Source organism: Oncorhynchus nerka, linkage group LG19, assembly GCF_034236695.1.
Source record: "Oncorhynchus nerka isolate Pitt River linkage group LG19, Oner_Uvic_2.0, whole genome shotgun sequence".
NCBI lineage: Eukaryota > Metazoa > Chordata > Actinopteri > Salmoniformes > Salmonidae > Oncorhynchus > Oncorhynchus nerka.
The window spans coordinates 31,784,268-31,804,872 of NC_088414.1; the positions used below are offsets into that span (position 1 = coordinate 31,784,268).

Consider the following 20,605-nt stretch of genomic DNA (forward strand, 5'->3'; position numbering starts at 1 on the left):
TGAAAGAAGTCTACTGAGGAGAGGATCACAGTCTAACTGGGACATCTGACTCTTCACACGTTTTCACATGCAAATTCTGTATTGTCATGCACCAGGGCCGTGCAGACCATTACATATATAGATGTATATTACCCAAATACCTAATATTCATTATTCTCTACTAGCCTAGGCTACTGCTCACAGAGAGGGCAAATATAGGGTCTATCAGCTGAACATAGTGAATGTAGTTGATATAAACCAGATAATTAGTTAGCTAGCTAGCTGTTTGATATGCTGTTGCAACAATTGAACTACTCTTTACCTGTGATTGGAGTTTGTTCTGCTGCTAACATCTGCTTTGCAGGCCTACTTAAAAACAGTCCAATTGAACTGTCCCTGTCCCTGTAAGTGAGAGACGACATACAAGTCAAAAAGTAGCCAGTGTGCCACTACTCATACTACCGCGGTAGCTTCTGCTCGCATGTGGGAGGGGGATTTCACCCCCAAAATGTTATTAGCTAGTTGGATGGGCAAGTCTTTACAGAACAGGAGAGAAATTGACTAAAAGTAAAATAAAAACGTATTAATAAAAAAAAATGCTACCAATCTGAAAGTGCACTTTTCTCATAGGAGGGCAAAAGTGCAGGTGCTCAGGTACTCCTAGAGCCCTATCTCTGCATGGGCCTGTCAAGCACTATATTTGACTGAGTTGGTGCCCTGTCTATGAAGGACTTCACCGATTGCTATCGTTGTTATTTTGACAGTAAAAAGCCCATACATTCCCTTGTCAACATGGATGACACATTTATCCATTTACAGTGCAACATATTGTTGTGTAACCACATTTCGTGCACAACAAATGACTGAAAAAGCCACATGTTGAGAATAGGCTGTGTGATTACCAGTTTCAAGGGTATTATCTAATACTTATCCAGTCAAACCCTGCATTTAACTCAACAATTGTAATGTATGGCCTATCATGTTTGGCTTTAGGAATGCACCATAACCATATGGTGCTGGACCTCACTCTGGAGTGTGTGGGGGTTAAAATGGTGGGGTTGGGTAAGACAAAACGTAGGAAATGCGTCAGAGTTGTGGACAAACGCAACCTATAGCAAGATGGAAAGAGGGGGAGAAAGGTTGACTGATGTGTTTAATGTAGGACACTTCATATGAGTTATATTGACATAGAAAGAACGTACTGCACATGACTTCTAATGTGTGTAGGTTGAAAGAGAAAGATATTGAGGGAAAAAAAGCTGACATTTCCCCAAACTGTCATCTCTCTACTTTTACCCTAGATGCCCACGTGACATGCCTATTCTCTGAAGACTGTGTTCTGCCCTGCAATTTCAAACCCAGTGGGAATGAGATCATCCGCTGGTACCTCCACGAAGTGCTCCTCCTCAGCCATTCCCAGCAGGGTGGAGAACAGCCTCCACAGGATCACAGTACCAAGGACGTACCTGCTCCAGGACCAGCTCTCCCGGGGCATCGCCTCGCTACACCTCAGCCAGTGTGGCATCAAGGACCGAGGCCGCTACAGGTGTCTGGTCAACAGCACTCTGGGACAACAGGAGTCCTTTGTCATCATGAAAGTGGAGGGTTAGTAGTCTCGCTGCGGCTTGTATCGAGGCTAGATTATGTAGCTGAGTATCCACTTCACATGTCAAATGCTTTCACTGTAGCTTGTGGTGAAATGCCCTCTGTGTCATGAAGGTTAAAAGACGTGAATCAACCAGCTGCAGCTGTATTTGAGCTGCTAGACATAGAGCCAAATGGCTAAACTGATATCAAGCCAAGAGTAGAGTATTTGCTCTTGTTATTGGTTTTGTGACCTTGCTGTACATATACATTTGAAAGGGTTTTTGCTCTCAAATTCAGTTTGAAGTGAAACCACTCAAGGTTGTTACTCTCTAATCCTGGCTATCTCTTATTGTTATTTCAGCTCCCATCAAGATGGTTACTATGGAGAAGAGTATGAACAGAGAGATTCAGTGTCTGTCCAAGGACATCTTTCCCGCTCCCCGAGTGCAGTGGTCCACTCTGCCCCCGAAAGACAACCTGAGACCCATCACCCATATGGGACCCAACACTGAAGGCCTCTACTCCTTTCAGAGCACGCTGAGAATGTTTGAAAATACCCTCACCTACATCTGCACCGTTAACTCCACATATGGATCACAGTCATGGAGGAGCTCACTGCAAGAAAGAGGTAAGTCATAACCAGCATTTAATCTCTCTCTCTCTCTCTCATTTTGCAGATGCATAGTCTATAGTTGAGTAATTCTCATAAAAACAGTGACAAACTGCTGCGAGTGACTGTTATGATGACTAAGTGCAGAGCCAGAGAAAAAAACACTTTTTTTTTTTTTTTTAACAAATGTATATGCGGGAGCTCTCAACACCCAGTTAGACTTGGTTTGATTTATTCAGTGTCACACACTGCCCTCTGGAGTTTAAGAGAGTGACTACAACGGGTGACTACAACAGTAAAGGCCCAAAAGGACAGTGATATTTAGACATATTTATGGCTCACAGTCCATGAACGTATTTAATCAACAGGGTTGATTGGAGAGGAGGGGAAAGAGCTGTCCATACCCTGCATCGCTCCACAGAACCTCCAGAACTTCTCCCTCACCTGGACCTTCACCAGAACCAATGATCCCACGGTCATCCTCAGCTACGACAGCAGAACCAGACGGACCTCCAACCTCTGGGAGGGCCGGGCTGGACTGGAGCCGGACCAGGTTCTGACGGGAGATGGATCCCTCCTTCTTCACAACCCAGAGAGTCGGGAACAAACAGGAACTTACACCTGTACATTCACAGGCTTCCAGAGCAGACACATGGTCCAAACCCAGGTCAACATCAGGTCAAGATCCCAGTTACCAGTGACAGGTAAATAAACATTAAACCTTCATCTTAAATACCTATACTGTACTATTTATTTTATAGTATACAGTGTGAGCTCATTATACACACAAGGTTATTGACCGTGCCCCAGGACTACCTGACATGATGACTCCTTGCTGTCCCCAGTCCACCTGACTCTGCTGCTGCTCCAGTTTCAACTGTTCTGCCTTATTATTATTCGACCATGCTGGTCATTTATGAACATTTGAACATCTTGGCCATGTTCTGTTATAATCTCTACCCGGCACAGCCAGAAGAGGACTGGCCACCCCATATAGCCTGGTTCCTCTCTAGGTTTCTTCCTAGGTTTTGGCCTTTCTAGGGAGTTTTTCCTAGCCACCGTGCTTTTACACCTGCATTGCTTGCTGTTTGGGGTTTTAGGCTGGGTCTCTGTACAGCACTTTGAGATATCAGCTGATGTACGAAGGGCTATATAAATAAATTTGATTTGATTTGATTGAAGATAGGTGTTCATATCATTTCATAATCCTGCATTTTTCACATGTTTACCTTGTCCAAACGTCTAGAAAAGATGCCAAAGACAACAGACCAGGCAGAGCGTACAAGGGGAAGTCACTTCCAAATGTTGGTGATTGTTGTAGTAGTTGCAGTGGTGGTTGCAGCAGTAATAACAGCACTACTACTGTATAGAAAACTACGAGGTAAGTAGCCTTCTTGCAGTCAAATGACCAAATCGCCCTCTATTGGCCTCATGGGTAGAATGTTATTCATATTTTTCATAATGTCATATTAATCAACATTATTTCTATGTCAAACGGTTTTGTTATATTTCAGTCTTCTGCTATGTATATAAAGTGAAAATTTGGGATGCAAACTCAAAATGTCATACATTTCAACTATATATCTGACATGGTACATGGTATAGATGTATATTGTTTTGCCCATGACCATGTGTTGTTTCAAAGTAGATTTGTTTAAGACCAATAAACACTGTGTGACCCTGATTTAGCCCACTGCAGTAAAAGGATAAAGACAGAACTAGGGTTGCGAAGGGAGGGTATATTACTAGAAACTTTCGACGTTTACCAGTAAATTACCAGAATTTTGGTACCTTTCAAGGATTTTATGTAATCTACCTCAAGACATCTAGTGACCCTTTTGGGTACTTCAGATTATCACAGGTATTTGTAATAATATCTGGCCCTTTGTGTGGCCTTATCACATGTAAAATAGTTGAGGTGCCACAGGCTGAAATAGTTTTGCATCTACCTCTCAAATTTTAGATTTTTGAGTATTTTGGTCCTTTAATACTAGCATTTTTAAAAATATAAACATAAAAATATATTTTTTAAATTGTTTTTACATTTTGTTTTTCATACTACCGTCATCAAAATGTCAGGATTTGTAACCACATTCAAATAGACATACAGTGCCTTCGGAAAGTATTCAGACATTTTTCACATTTTGTTACGTTACAGCCTTATTCTAAAATTCATTTAAATAAAAATAAATCCTTATCAATCTACACACAATACCCCATTAAGACAAAGCAAAAACAGGTTTTTAGAAATTTTTGCTAATTTATAAAAGAACAACAAATGAAACATCAGACTATTTACAGAGTACTTTGCACCTTTGGCAGCGATTACAGCCTCGAGTATTCTTGGGTATCACGCTACAAGCTTGGCACACCTGTATTTGGGGAGTTTCTTCCATTCTTCTCTGTAGATCCTCTAAACCTTTGTTTGGTTGGATGGAGAACGTTGCTGCACAGCTATTTTCAGGTCTCTCCAGAAATGTTAGATCGGATTCAAGTCCGGGCTCTGGCTAGGTCACTCAAGGACATTCAGAGACAAGTCTGGGCTCTGGCTGTCATCTTAGGGTCATTGTCCTGTTGGAAGGTGAACGTTCACCCCAGTCTAAGGTCTGCTCTGGAGCAGATTTTCATCAATGATCTCTCTGTACTTTGCTCCGTTCATCATTCCCTCGATCCTGACTAGTCCCTGACCCAGTTCCTGCCTCTGAAAAACATCCCCACAGCATAATGCTGCCACTTAAATGCTTCACCGTATGGATGGTGCCAAGTTTCCTGCAGGCGTGACGCTTGGAATTCAGGCCAAAGAGTTCAATCTTGTTTTCATCAGACCAGACAATCTTGTTTCTCATGGTCTGAGTCCTTTAGGTGCCTTTTGGCAAACTCCAAGTGGGCTGTCATGTGCCTTTTACTGAGGAGTTGCTTCCGTCTGGCCACTCTACCATAAAGGCCTGATTGGTGGAGGACTTCAGAGATGGTTGTCCTTCTGGAAGGTTCTCCCATCTCCACAGCGGAACTCTGGAGCTTTGTCAGAGTGACCATCGGGTTCTTGGTCACCTCCCTGACCAAGGACCTTCTCCCCTGATTGCTCAGTTTGGCCCGGCAGCCAGCTCTAGGAAGAGTCTTGGTGGTTCTAACCTTCTTCCATCTAAGAATGATGGAGGCCACTGTGTTTGTTCTTGGGGACCTTCAATCCTGCGGACATTTTTTGGTACGCTTCTCCAGATCTGTGCCTCGACACAATCCTGTCTCTGAGCTCTACGGACAATTCCTAATGGCTTGGTTTTAGCTCTGACATGCACTGTGTGCCTTTCCAAATCATGTCCAATCAATTTAATTTACCACAGGTGGACTTCAATCAAGTTGTAAAAACATCTCAAGGATGATCACTGGAAACAGGATGCACCTGAGCTCAATTTCGAGTCTCATACCAAAGGGTCTGAATAATTATGTAAATAAGATATGTCCGTTTTTTTTAAACCTGTTTTGGCTTTGTCATTATGGGATATTGTGTGTAGATTTCTGAGGATTTGTTTTATTTAATTAATTTTAGAATAAGGCTGTAACGTAACAAAATGTGGAAAACGTCAAGGGTTCTGAATACTTTCCCAAGGCACTGTAGTAAATCCCTCATTTCATACACCATTTAAAAGCCCATTTCATAGAGAATGTTACAAACTGGACTATATGTAGTGACTTACTTTGAAGAGATTGTGATTGGGTCTAAATAGACATTTGGCAATGTTTAGGCTAAATTCAGTGTACTTGTCTTTAACTGCCATTTCCCGAAAGTCAGACTCTTCCCACATGCCAACAAATTTTTCTCAGACTTAAAATGTTGTGTGGTTATCCTTAGATATATTCCCCAGACTTGTATCGGGGAAATTGTTGATGTATTCTAACTTTTATCCTAGATCATATTTTCTTTGGAAATATGCTCAAAAATGCAGTTTATCTTTAGTATTTTAGAGATAGAAATATGAAAAAGTATATATCGACAATCTGCCCTACATAAGTCCGGTCCTGGAGTGTCTTAACAAAATGAAACTCAAATATTAAGGCTGACTTTATCCAGTGTCCAGAAAATAGATTTGCGGTATATAGAAATATGTGCATTTTTCAAGTTTCAACGTTTATTTGCCACCTGCACAGAATACAACAGGTGTAAAACAGTACAGTGAAATTCTTACCTTGATAATTAATAGAAAATAGAATAAAAAATTAAAGTATGAATAAAGACCACACAAGAACTATGATGTGAGTTAAAGAAACACGAGAATGCAAATGCTGCATATACAGGTCAGTGCCAGTGCCTTATTTAATGTGCAAGGCTACTGGAGTGGTGGAGGTGGGTTTATACATAGAAAGTTACTGCTAGTAGGATATACATGTAAACAGGCCTGGAAAGTGACTGCTTGCAGGAATATATAAATAATTATGGTAATGCTGTATACTAGTGGTAATATATACATGTAAACAGGAGTAATAGTGACCAGTAGCAGGATAAATAGATAAATACTTATGGTAATCAATAATAATTTTAGCATCAGCGTATGTTGTGTCTCAGTGGGTAGAGCCCTGTGGATGGGCATAGAGTCAGTTTGGATAGTCTGTGGGAGAGAGAGAGCAGTAGTTGTTAGCCATTTAACAGTCTTATGGCCAGGAGGCAGAAGCTGTTTACGAGTCTGTTTGTCTGAGCCTTGATGCACCGGTACCGAGTTTGGAGAACAGTCCATGTCTTGGATGGCTGGAGTCTTTGGCAATATTTGGGGCCTTCCTCAGACACCGCCTGGCATGTACGTCCTGGATGGCTGGGAGCTCACCCCCAGTGATGCGCTGGGCCGTCCCTCTGTAGGGCCTTCCGGTCGTTGCTGATGATATCTCATGTAATGAGATATCACTGCATTTGCATATTTTTATACTATATTTCAGAAAAGTTATAATACAAAAATTATAATATTGGTGTGTATATTCAACTGGTAAAAGTTAAATGTGATATGATTAAGGAAAAATACAAGTTAGATAGGGTGTAGTGCCTCGCCTTCAATAAATAATAGAATGACAAACATTATCTTAAATATATATCCACAGCGACACAGTTAGTGCCTTCATTCTAAGGTAACTAGGTGAGACAACCACATATCTATCACAGTCATGGAAAGTAACATTTTCCTCAATAAAGTAGCTATCAGGAAAGTCAGTGCTGGTAAGAAAAGACAAGTGTGAAGAATACCTGAGAGTAGATTAATCACTTCAGAGCACCATGCATTCTGTACTCACACTGAGTTGACAATGAATGAAGTGATGCCTCATATCATGTATTTTTACTCCTTAGCCAACCAACGGCAGGCTGGTGTGACCACTGTGGAGGACACAGAGATGCAGCCAACGGAAACTAGTAAATATTCTTTATCAATTGTCAGGACTCCTCATTTATATGGCCTTTGTGCTTTTGTCCTATTATAATCAAATCCATTTATCAGATTTTTACCATTCTGCAAGGGCAAAACAAAAATGGCTTGTGTAACCTTCAGCCCAGATACCGTTAGCCTTTACAGCATTCAGAAAACTCCCACTCTTCTATCACTCTTGAATGAATTTAGCTACTAAAATTCTTATTTATTCAAGTATGGTTGAAGTACACTGGTTATAAATAATGCAGTCTTTAGAGTTATTACTTTATTGGCTAATATCTACTGCCCTGCCTCACTGATTGGCCTCTCCATCTCTCCCTCACAGTTAAGACAGATGATTCACCAATGGATAACTGCCAGCTGACAGAAGACCACAACAATAGTTATAATTAGCTCTGACTGACAAGCAGGTTAGTGCTATCCGGGATCCTTGGGAGTTGGGATGTCCTTACCCTAAACCCTAACCTTAACCCCCCCTACCCTTAGCTTAAACCTAACCATAACCATTACCTAACCCTTAACCATAACCATTACCTAACCCTTACCTTAACCATAACCATTACCTTAACCATTACCTAACCCTTACCTTAACCATAACCATTACCTAACCCTTACCTTAACCATAACCATTTTAAATGTCAACTTCAATGGGGTAGGGACCTCCCAAGGATCCAGGATAGCAAAGACCCTGACAAGCCTTTCTAGATGGGTCATACTGTTCCTAATCACAGACCTGAAGTCATCAATCAAGGATTCCTTTGTAACTTGACTCACAACTCACATTTTTTGCTTAAGGGAGAAAATTCTACCACAGAGATGTATTCCAGGGATTTAATTGGAGAGTGCTGTTCCACAATGGAACACATCTGTGTTCTAGACAATTGAATAACTGTACAGTCTTCATAATTTACATTAAAGTTGGGAATACAGTGTACATTGTAGCAGTTGTAGTTGTCAACTCTGAACTGCCTTATACCATTCTAAGGTATCGAATGACAGCACTGAGACAGAAATAGACACTGCCTAAGGTATCTAATGACAGTACTGTAACAGAAATAGACACTGCCTAAGGTATCTAATGACAGTACTGTAACAGAAATAGACACTGCTGTGCTGTATGTAATGGAGCGTGACATTTTCGTCCTCAATTTGATCTTTCATTTTTAAAATGCTGATGCTGCTATGGTAGGTTTTGTGTGAAATTTAACGATATTTTGTATAATACTGGTTATGCTGCACCTTTGAGTTGACCTGCACTTCATTTTTGTTGTGAAAGGATACACAGGCATGAACACGTACTTCTTCAAATGGCATGGATTTGCTGACATTTGCATTTATACTGTAACAGTAAAGGTTTTATAGAAATAGAAAGTGTTCTCTCTCATTCAACGGTCTCTACAAAACCACACCCATACAGTGGATTCAGAAAGTATTCACACCCCTTGACTTGACTTTTTCCACATTTTGTTGTGTTAAAGCCTGAATTTAAAATGGATGAAATTCAGATTTTTTTGTGTTACTGGCCTACACACAATATCCCATAATGTCAAAGTGGAATTATGGTTTTTGAAATGTTTACTAATTAATTTAAATGAAAAAGTGAAATGTCTCGAGTCAATAAGTATTCAACCCCTTTGTTATGGCAAGCCTAAATAAGTACAGGAATAGAAATGTGCTTAATTAACAAGTCACATAATAAGTTGCATGTACTCACTCTGTGTGCAATAAGCATTATACAACGTGTTAAAAGCGCATTCCCACCTGTGTCTATTCCACATGTTACCACCAGTTAAATCTATGACGTTGAAATGCATATTTACTCTGTTCCATCTGACTGTGCAATCCACTGTCTCATCAGCTCAGCCAAGCAATTTATGTACTAGGTCTACAGTGTAAAAAGCATCTAGACATTATTTCCCATTTCTTTTAGACTAACATTTGGTTTTCAACAGCAGGGATTTGTATTACCCTTGCTGTTTGTCTGTCCTACAAGGAAAATAAAATAAAGTTTACACTTTTAAAAATTATTTCATGAAATGTTGCTTTTAGGAAAGGGGTGTGTCCAGTTGTGGAGCACAACTGCACTGCTCACACCTAATCCAGTCCCCACCTGTGACTGAAAACAGGGGGAGAGATGCCAACTGAAAAGTTCTCTCTTAAAAACGTAGCTAGCCATCTAGCTATGTGACATCACATGCTGTGTTAAATAGCTAAAAGGCTATAAAGTAACTAACTGTAAAGCAATCAGTCAGCAGTGGAAACATTTACAACCGCAATTAAATTACTTTCTCAAAAAATTATGACATAGAGGAAATGTTTTGTTGAGCAAGAGCAGTGGCAACCAGATAAAAGTGTTGGGAAAATAAATAATTGTGACATCTTGTGGTCTAAATGTGAATTACAGGGGGCTAGCTGCCTGGTGGCTAGCTGCCCCCTAGTGCCCTAAATGGCGTTGTTCGCAGTAGAGATTGACATGGGAGTAGAGGTACTGCATAAGTCTGTCTATTTTTATTTCACTCTTCACCTCAGATGGCACGGGTTTCGTTAAATATGCAAACAATTGGCCTTGATGGTAATGTTGTTGGGACTGGGAGTAGGGCAGCTATGCCGCTTCAGGCCGCTTGTCCCACTCTCCGTTTGTGGCCTGTTTGATTTAACCTTAGCATTGCCGTGTACTCGGTTCTTTCGTTGTCAAAGACAACTCCATCAAATTCAATTTTTTTCCTTGACTCTAATGTTAATGTTAATGATGGGTCGGTCCTTGGCTTCTACAAGTTGCAATTCCTCTATTGAAGGGGTCATCATTTAGTCTACTGACGTGGGTCGGTATCATTTACATTTACATTTACATTACATTTAAGTCATTTAGCAGACGCTCTTATCCAGAGTGACTTACAAATTGGTGCGTTCACCTTAAGACATCCAGTGGAACAGCCACTTTACAATAGTGCATCTAAATCTTTTAAGGGGGGGGAGGGGGTGAGAAGGATTACTTTATCCTATCCTAGGTATTCCTGAAAGAGGTGGGGTTTCAGGTGTCTCCAGAAGGTGGTGATTGACTCCGCTGTCCTGGCGTCGTGAGGGAGTTTGTTCCACCATTGGGGGGCCAGAGCAGCGAACAGTTTTGACTGGGCTGCGCGGGAACTGTACTTCCTCAGTGGTAGGGAGGCGAGCAGGCCAGAGGTGGATGAACGCAGTGCCCTTGTATGGGTGTAGGGCCTGATCAGAGCCTGAGGTACTGAGGTGCCGTTCCCCTCACAGCTCCGCAGGCAAGCACCATGGTCTTGTAGCGGATGCGAGCTTCAACTGGAAGCCAGTGGAGAGAGTGGAGGAGCGGGGTGACGTGAGAGAACTTGGGAAGGTTGAACACCAGACGGGCTGCGGCGTTCTGGATGAGTTGTAGGGGTTTAATGGCACAGGCAGGGAGCCCAGCCAACAGCGAGTTGCAGTAATCCAGACGGGAGATGACAAGTGCCTGGATTAGGACCTGCGCTGCTTCCTGTGTGAGGCAGGGTCGTACTCTGCGGATGTTGTAGAGCATGAACCTACAAGAACGGGCCACCGCCTTGATGTTAGTTGAGAACGACAGGGTGTTGTCCAGGATCACGCCAAGGTTCTTAGCGCTCTGGGAGGAGGACACAATGGAGTTGTCAACCGTGATGGCAAGATCATGGAATGGGCAGTCCTTCCCGGGAGGAAGAGCAGCTCCGTCTTGCCGAGGTTCAGCTTGAGGTGGTGATCCGTCATCCACACTGATATGTCTGCCAGACATGCAGAGATGCGATTCGCCACCTGGTCATCAGAAGGGGGAAAGGAGAAGATTAATTGTGTGTCGTCTGCATAGCAATGATAGGAGAGACCATGTGAGGTTATGACAGAGCCAAGTGACTTGGTGTATAGCGAGAATAGGAGAGGGCCTAGAACAGAGCCCTGGGGGACGCCAGTGGTGAGAGCGCGTGGTGAGGAGACAGATTCTCGCCACGCCACCTGGTAGGAGCGACCTGTCAGGTAGGACGCAATCCAAGCGTGGGCCGCGCCGGAGATGCCCAACTCGGAGAGGGTGGAGAGGGAGGATCTGATGGTTCACAGTATCGAAGGCAGCCGATAGGTCTAGAAGGATGAGAGCAGAGGAGAGAGAGTTAGCTTTAGCAGTGCGGAGGGCCTCCGTGATACAGAGAAGAGCAGTCTCAGTTGAATGACTAGTCTTGAAACCTGACTGATTTGGATCAAGAAGGTCATTCTGAGAGAGATAGCGGGAGAGCTGGCCAAGGACAGCACGTTCAAGAGTTTTGGAGAGAAAAGAAAGAAGGGATACTGGTCTGTAGTTGTTGACATCGGAGGGATCGAGTGTAGGTTTTTTCAGAAGGGGTGCAACTCTCGCTCTCTTGAAGACAGAAGGGACGTAGCCAGCGGTCAGGGATGAGTTGATGAGCGAGGTGAGGTAAGGGAGAAGGTCTCCGGAAATGGTCTGGAGAAGAGAGGAGGGAATAGGGTCAAGCGGGCAGGTTGTTGGGCGCCGGCCGTCACAAGACGCGAGATTTCATCTGGAGAGAGAGGGGAGAAAGAGGTCAGAGCACAGGGTAGGGCAGTGTGAGCAGAACCAGCGGTGTCGTTTGACTTAGCAAACGAGGATCGGATGTCGTCGACCTTCTTTTCAAAATGGTTGACGAAGTCATCTGCAGAGAGGGAGGAGGGGGGAGGGGGAGGAGGATTCAGGAGGGAGGAGAAGGTGGCAAAGAGCTTCCTAGGGTTAGAGGCAGATGCTTGGAATTTAGAGTGGTAGAAAGTGGCTTTAGCAGCAGAGACAGAATATATCAGGTATCAGGTAGCCAAGTGACTGGCTACAACTGGAGCGAGGCGTGAGAGTGGAGAGTGACAGAGGGGGAAATGACCATTTATTTTTGTATAGATTTTTATTAAGTAAACTATATTAGGCTTAGCTTACATAGTTTTTTGTTTGTTAATGAAATGCCCCACACATGACACATTTACACCCAAAAAACTACGCTTTGAAGTGTTCCTGTACGGCCCATTCCTGCGGATTGTTGAGCCTGTCCCATTCTGTCTCAAAGTTTACTCTAGGGCTGCCGTCCAATCACTTAAAAAACACATCCTCGTCCACTTACCCTTGCCTTATGCCCTTGGGGGAATCCCCATCGCCATCTTGGAGGGTGGTCCAAATGATTAGCCAAGCAAGGGAAGTTTGCAACGTAAGGCTCTCAGCCCTCGTTTTTAGTCGGCTTTGCGAGTGTATAATTATGTTCACTCAGGGGCCTGAAACTCCACATAAATTCAATTTGCGACGATTGTACATCTTCTAAAAAAAGTCTGCGAAAACTTAAAAACTACAAATGGAGAAGTCAACATACAAGTGTAAGTAAAAACAAATGCAAATAAGTTACAAATTGTGCTACTAATGCACATGACGGCACAAACATGTCTTGTAAAAAGTCAATATGTTTTGTTTAGTTATCTTTTGGAAATTGTAGAAATAAAACATTTTCCTTCTTCAGAAGTTCCAGCTAGGCAGGCTAACGTTAGTTAGCTAACTAATTTGCTAGCTATCATACAGTAGGCGTATATTAATAACGATATATTTAATATAAGTTGGAATGAAATCATAATTGACTGTAGAACATATATAGAACTCACAAGTTACCGTGGCTGAAAACACAATCATCGCGGGATGAACGAGTGACGAATTTCCAGCCAAGTGTGGTGCATTTAAAAATCATTCATTCCTCCCTCCAGCCAAGTGTATATTTGACACAAGTGATACGTCATCAGAAGTGTCCACTTAATTTTGAGGGCTGAGGGCATAGGGTGTGTCTTTTAAGTGTTTGGACCGCGACCTAGAACTTCACTCCCATTCCTGCCAGAATCCTGTGGGAGTCCTGTTCCAGTGTCAACCTCTAGTTCCCAGTCGACCCATTTACCTGTGACTGTATTCATGATACAGCACTGCCTTGTTACTTTTATAAAACTGTTCCCAACATATAAAAAAATTCATACAATTGAATTATTCCACCAGAATATATAGTCCAGACAAAATCTAGTTAGTTATTTTGGTCATGTTGCTACAGACATGACCCAGGCAATAATTACTTTTGCATAGTTGTTATGCAAAATGACTTGTCTTCTGTTCTAAACAAAATGGTTGCTATGCAGGCTGGATAACGTTATTCTCACTTGCTATTCTCACTAGTCAACTTCAGCTAACTCAGTCATGTCAAACATTGAACCTGGAATGACAGTACACTAGCTGCATTTTGTTTGATCTTTTTTCTATTGGCATTTACTTGCATGTGCCCATGGTAATGACGTTGATGCCAGAGGAGGCTGGTGGGAGGAGCTATATGAGGATGGGCTCGTTGTATTGGCTGGAATGGAATTAATGGAACAGTATCAAACACATCAAACATATAGCAACCACATGTTTTACTCCATTCCATTGATTCCACTCCAGCCAATACAACGAGCTCGTCCTCCTATATCTCCTCCCACCAGACTCTACTGGTTGATGTGTGATTTCAACTGGCTCAGAAGAAGTTGTCTTGTCTTGACACTGCTCACTCTACTTATGATATTACAGAGATCAAAATTCAAAAGTGAAACATTGTTTCCGAGGTCGGGCAGGCAGACAGTGAGGCTTATATTAACCCCCGCTGTACCAAACTAAATGCGAGGCTTATATTAACACCTGCTGTACCAAACTAAATGCTAGTCTTATATTAACCCCCGCTGTACCAAACTAAATGCTAGGCTTATATTAACCCCTGCTGTACCAAACTAAATGCTAGTCTTATATTAACCCCTGCTGTAACAAACTAAATGCTAGGCTTATATTAACCCCTGCTGTACCAAACTAAATGCTAGGCTTATATTAACCCCTGCTGTACCAAACTAAATGCTAGGCTTATATTAACCCCTGCTGTACCAAACTAAATGCTAGGCTTATATTAAACCCTGCTGTACCAAACTAAATGCTAGGCTTATATTAAACCCTGCTGTACCAAACTAAATGCTAGCTTATATTAACCCTGCTGTACCAAACTAAATGCTAGGCATATTAAACCCTGCTGTACCAAACTAAATGCTAGGCTTATATTAACCCCTGCTGTACCAAACTAAATGCTAGGCTTATATTAAACCCTGGTACCAAACTAAATGCTAGGCTTATATTAAACCCTGCTGTACCAAACTAAATGCTAGGCTTATATTAAACCCTGCTGTACCAAACTAAATGCTAGGCTTATATTAAACCCTGCTGTACCAAACTAAATGCTAGGCTTATATTAAACCCTGCTGTACCAAACTAAATGCTAGGCTTATATTAAACCCTGCTGTACCAAGCTAAATGCTAGGCTTATATTAAACCCTGCTGTACCAAACTAAATGCTAGGCTTATATTAAACCCTGCTGTACCAAACTAAATGCTAGGCTTATATTAACCCTGCTATACCAAACTAAATGCTAGGCTTATATTAACCCTGCTGTACCAAACTAAATGCTAGGCTTATATTAAACCCTGCTGTACCAAACTAAATGCTAGGCTTATATTAAACCCTGCTGTACCAAACTAAATGCTAGGCTTATATTAACCCCTGCTATACCAAACTAAATGCTAGGCTTATATTAACCCCTGCTATACCAAACTAAATGCTAGGCTTATATTAACCCCTGCTGTACCAAACTAAATGCTAGGCTTATATTAAACCCTGCTATACCAAACTAAATGCTAGGCTTATATTAACCCCTGCTGTACCAAACTAAATGCTAGGCTTATATTAAACCCTGCTGTACCAAACTAAATGCTAGGCTTATATTAAACCCTGCTGTACCAAACTAAATGCTAGGCTGGAAGCAAGGGAAAATAATGTGCAAGTTAAGATAAATACAAGAGAAGATTCGAACAGTAACATGAACATGATATTCTTATGGAGGCACAGTGATCATTTTCAGATGGAACTGTTAGAAGGTGTGTCTGTGACGACGAATACAACACGGCTTGGAACGCTGCTCGTCCAATCAGCATCCACTTTGGATGGCGTATCAATACACATTTACATTACATTTACATTTAAGTCATTTAGCAGACGCTCTTATCCAGAGCGACTTACAAATTGGTGCATTCACCTTATGACATCCAGTGGAACAGCCACTTTACAATAGTGCATCTAAATCTTTCAAGGGGGGTGAGAAGGATTACTTTATCCTATCCTAGGTATTCCTTAAAGAGGTGGGGTTTCAGGTGTCTCCGGAAGGTGGTGATTGACTACGCTGTCCTGGCGTCGTGAGGGAGTTTGTTCCACCATTGGGGGGCCAGAGCAGCGAACAGTTTTCACTGGGCTGCGCGGGAACTGTACTTCCTCAGTGGTAGGGAGGCGAGAGCAGGCCAGAGGTGGATGAACGCAGTGCCCTTGTTTGGGTGTAGGGCCTGATCAGAGCCTGGAGGTACTGAGGTGCCGTTCCCCTCACAGCTCCGTAGGCAAGCACCATGGTCTTGTAGCGGATGCGAGCTTCAACTGGAAGCCAGTGGAGAGAGCGGAGGAGCGGGGTGACGTGAGAGAACTTGGGAAGGTTGAACACCAGACGGGCTGCGGCGTTCTGGATGAGTTGTAGGGGTTTAATGGCACAGGCAGGGAGCCCAGCCAACAGCGAGTTGCAGTAATCCAGACGGGAGATGACAAGTGCCTGGATTAGGACCTGCGCTGCTTCCTGTGTGAGGCAGGGTCGTACTCTGCGGATGTTGTAGAGCATGAACCTACAAGAACGGGCCACCGCCTTGATGTTAGTTGAGAACGACAGGGTGTTGTCCAGGATCACGCCAAGGTTCTTAGCGCTCTGGGAGGAGGACACAATGGAGTTGTCAACCGTGATGGCGAGATCATGGAACGGGCAGTCCTTCCCCGGGAGGAAGAGCAGCTCCGTCTTGCCGAGGTTCAGCTTGAGGTGGTGATCCGTCATCCACACTGATATGTCTGCCAGACATGCAGAGATGCGATTCGCCACCTGGTCATCAGAAGGGGGAAAGGAGAAGATTAATTGTGTGTCGTCTGCATAGCAATATGCTATGCATACACCCAGTCACTACAGGTGTCCTTCCTAACTCCGATGCCGGAGAGGAAGGAAACTGCACAGGGATTTCACCATGTGGCCCACGGTGACTTTAAAACAGTTTGAAAACATTCCAGTTACTCCACAATACTAACCTACTTGACAGAGTGAAAAGAAGCAGCCTGTACAGAATAAAAATATTCCTAAACATGCATCCTGTTTGCAACAAGGCACTAAAGTAATACTGCAAAAAATGTGGCAAAGCAATAACATTTTTGTCCTAAATACAAAGTGTTATGTTTGGGGCAAATCCAATACAACACATTACTGAGTACCACTCTCCATATAATGGCTTCATGTTATGAGTATCCTTGTAAAGGACTGGAAAGTTTTCAGGATAAAAAATTGATGTTTTGGCGTTAAGGACAGGCAAAATCCTAGATGCAAACATGGTTCAGTCTGCTTTCCACCAGACACTAGTAGATTAATTCACCTTTCAGCAGGACAATAACCTAAAACACAAAGCCAAATCTACACTGGAGTTGCTTACCAAGAAGACAGTGAATGTTCCTGAGTGGCCGAGTTACAGATTTGATTTGAATCTGCTTGAAAATCAATGGCAAGACCTGAAAATGGTTGTCTAGCAATGATCAACAACCTATTTGGCAGAGCTTGAAGAATTAAAAAATAATAATGGGCAAATGTTGCACAATCCAGGTGTGGAAAGCTTTTAGAGACTTACCCAGAAAGACTTGACAGCTGTAATCGCTGCCAATGGTGATTCTAACATGAATTGACTCAGAAGTTTTAATACTTATCTAATCAATACATATTAGTATTGATTTTTAATGAATATTTTACAAATGTTAGAATTTTTCTTCCACTCTGACATTATAGAGTATATTGTGTCGATCGTTGACAAAGAAATTACAATTAAATCCATTTTAATCACACTTTGTAACACAAGAAAATGTAGAAAAAGTAAAGGGATGTGAATACATCCTGAAGGCACCGCATCTTCAACTACATCACTATCTTATGATGTTGCAAGCACAGCACGAGAAGATGATAAAATATTTTCAGATTTTGAAAATGTTGTAGACTAATATTTTCCCCTCTACTCTTAGATGTGTGAGTGGATGAATACTTGTCAAGGAAACAAGGGAATAACAGGGTCAATTACATTTCTACTCATCTTGTTGTTTACCCTGCAACTGGCTGAAAATGTAACTTCGGGTAAGAATACTAGAAATATTTATTATCAGAAATGTTTGATTGCAATAAAATAACATTAACCTCTGGAATCCAAACAGCTATTAAAGAATATCGAGGCATTTTTATTTTTCATGTCTTCCCTCTCAGTCTCTCTGGTGAAATGTCTCTACTCTGAGGACTGTGTGCTGACATGCAGCTTCAAACCAAATGAAGAAGAGTTGGTTCACTGGTATAAACAACAGAAACTCGTCCATAGCTACTACTATCAAAGTGACCAGTTACAACTGCAGAATGGACATTTCAGTGGAAGGACCTCTTTGTTCAAAGACCAGCTTGTTCATGGAAATGCATCGCTCCTACTAGAGAGGGTAGATGTTTCAGATGAGGGCCTATATAAGTGTTACACCAGCACCGTGATGGGTAACAAGGAAACCTTTGTGGATGTTAAGGTGGAAGGTTAGTTCCTGATGTTGCTGTGTGAAAGTATGGGGACAGTGACACATTTGTTGTTGTTTTGGCTCTGTACTCCAGCACTTTGGATTTGAAATAACACAGTGACTATGAGGTTAAACTGCAGACTGTCAGCTTTAATTTTAGGCTATTTTCATCCATACCGGGTGAACCGTTTAGAAATTATAACACTTTTTGTACATAGTCCCCACATTTTAGGGGATCAAAAGTTTGGGGACAAAGTCACTTATTTGTGTATTAAAGTAGTCAAAAGTTAAGTATTTGGTCCTATATTCATAGCACGCAATGACTAAATCAAGCTTGTGACTCTACAAATTGGTTGGATGAATTTTCAGTTTGTTTTGGTTGTGCCCAATAGAAATGAATGGTAAATAATGTATTGTGTCATTTTGGAGTCACTTTTATTGTAAATAAGAATATAATGTTTTTTAAAACTTCTATATTAATGTGGATGCTACCATGACTACGGATAATCCTGCATTAATTGTGAATAGTGATGAGTTAGAAAGTTAGACGCACAACAAGTATCATACACCCCCCCCCCCCCCCCCCCAAAAAAAAAAAATGCTAACCTCCACCGCTATTGTAAAGGTGAGAGGTTAGAATTTCTGGCGAGTATGATCTTTGTGTGTCTGTAACTTTCTCACTCATCATTAGTGTCCATGATGGAGTCTTTGAATGAAGAGATTGAGAAAACACTGTCCAGTTTGACTGTTTGTTGCAGCATGTTCCAGTCGCTAGCTGCAGCGAACTGAAAAGAGGAGCAACCCAGGGATGTGTGTGCTTTGGGGACCTTTAACAGAATGTGACTGGCAGAACGGGTGTTGTATGTGGAGGATGAGGGTTGCAGTAGATATCTCAGATAGGGGGGAGTGAGTCCTAAGAGGGTTTTATAAAAAAAACATCAAACAGTGGGTCTTGCGACGGGTATACAGAGATGACCAGTTTACAGAGGAGTATAGAGTGCAGTGATGTGTCCTATAAGGAGCATTGTTGGCAAATCTGATGGCCGAATGGTAAAGAACATCTAGCCACTCGAGAGCACCCTTTACCTGCCGATCTATAAATTATGTCTCTGTAATCTAGCATGGGTAGGATGGTCATCTGAATCAGGGTTAGTTTGGCAGCTGGGGTGAAAGAGGAGCGATTACGATAGAGGAAGCCAAGTCTAGATGTAACTTTAGCCTGCAGCTTTGATATGTGCTGAGAGAAGGACAGTGTACCATCTAGCAATACTCCTAAGTACTTGTATGAGGTGACTACCTCGAGCTCTAAGCCCTCAGAGGTAGTAATCACACCTGTTGGGAGAGATTAAGAGTAGAGAAAGCTTGTTGGACACTAAGAAAGTTTTTATTGTAGAGCATATAACACAAAATCCAGGGAGTGGCCAGCTGAGTATAAGACCGTATCATCTACATATAGATGGATGAGAGAGCTTCCTACTGCCTGAGCTATGTTGTTGATGTAAATTGAGAAGAGCATGGGGCCTAGGATTGAGCCTTGGGGTACTCCCTTGGTGGCAGGCAGTGGCTGAGACAGCAGATTTTCTGGCTTTATACACTGCACTCTTTGAGAGAGGTAGTTAGCAAACTAGGCTAAAGACCCCGCAGAGACACCAATACTCTTTAGCCGGCCCACAAGAATGAAATCGTCAACCGAATCAAAGTCAATAAAAATAGCAGCACAACATTGCTTAGAATCAAGGGCAATGGTGACATCATTGAGGACCTTTAAGGTTGCAGTGACATATCCATAACCTGAGTGGAAACCAGATTGCATACCAGAGAGAATTCTATAGACACCAAGAAAGCCAGTCAGTTGATTATTGACAAGTTTTTCCAACACTTTTGATAAACAGGGCAAAATAGAAATAGGCCTATAACAGTTTGGATCAGCTTGATCTCCCCTTTAAATAAAGGACAAACCGAGGCTGCCTTCCAAGCAATGGGAACCTCCCCAGAGAGGAGAGACAGGTTAAAAAGGTTAGAGATAGGCTTGGGGATGATAGGAGCAGCAACCTTAAAGAAGAAAGTGTCTAAACCATCTGACCCAGATGTTTGTTTTTGGGGGTCACGTTTCAGGAGCTCCTTTAACACCTTGGACTCAGTGACTGCCTGCAGGGATAAACTTTGTAGTGGGGCAGGGGAAAAAGAGGGAGAAGCATCGGGGATAGTTTCATTAGAAGGGGTGGGAGATGAGGAAATGTGGACGGGCAAGGAGGCATGGCTGAGTCATAGAGGAATCCTGACTTAATGAAGTGGTGATTAAAGAGCTCAGC

At 42.3% G+C, this 20,605-nt stretch overlaps 1 pseudogene; it reads left to right on the top strand.

The window, feature by feature from the left end:
• Window positions 1-989: 989 nt before the first annotated feature.
• On the top strand, window positions 990-9,611 carry LOC115101399 (uncharacterized; annotated as a pseudogene).
• Window positions 9,612-20,605: the final 10,994 nt, after the last annotated feature.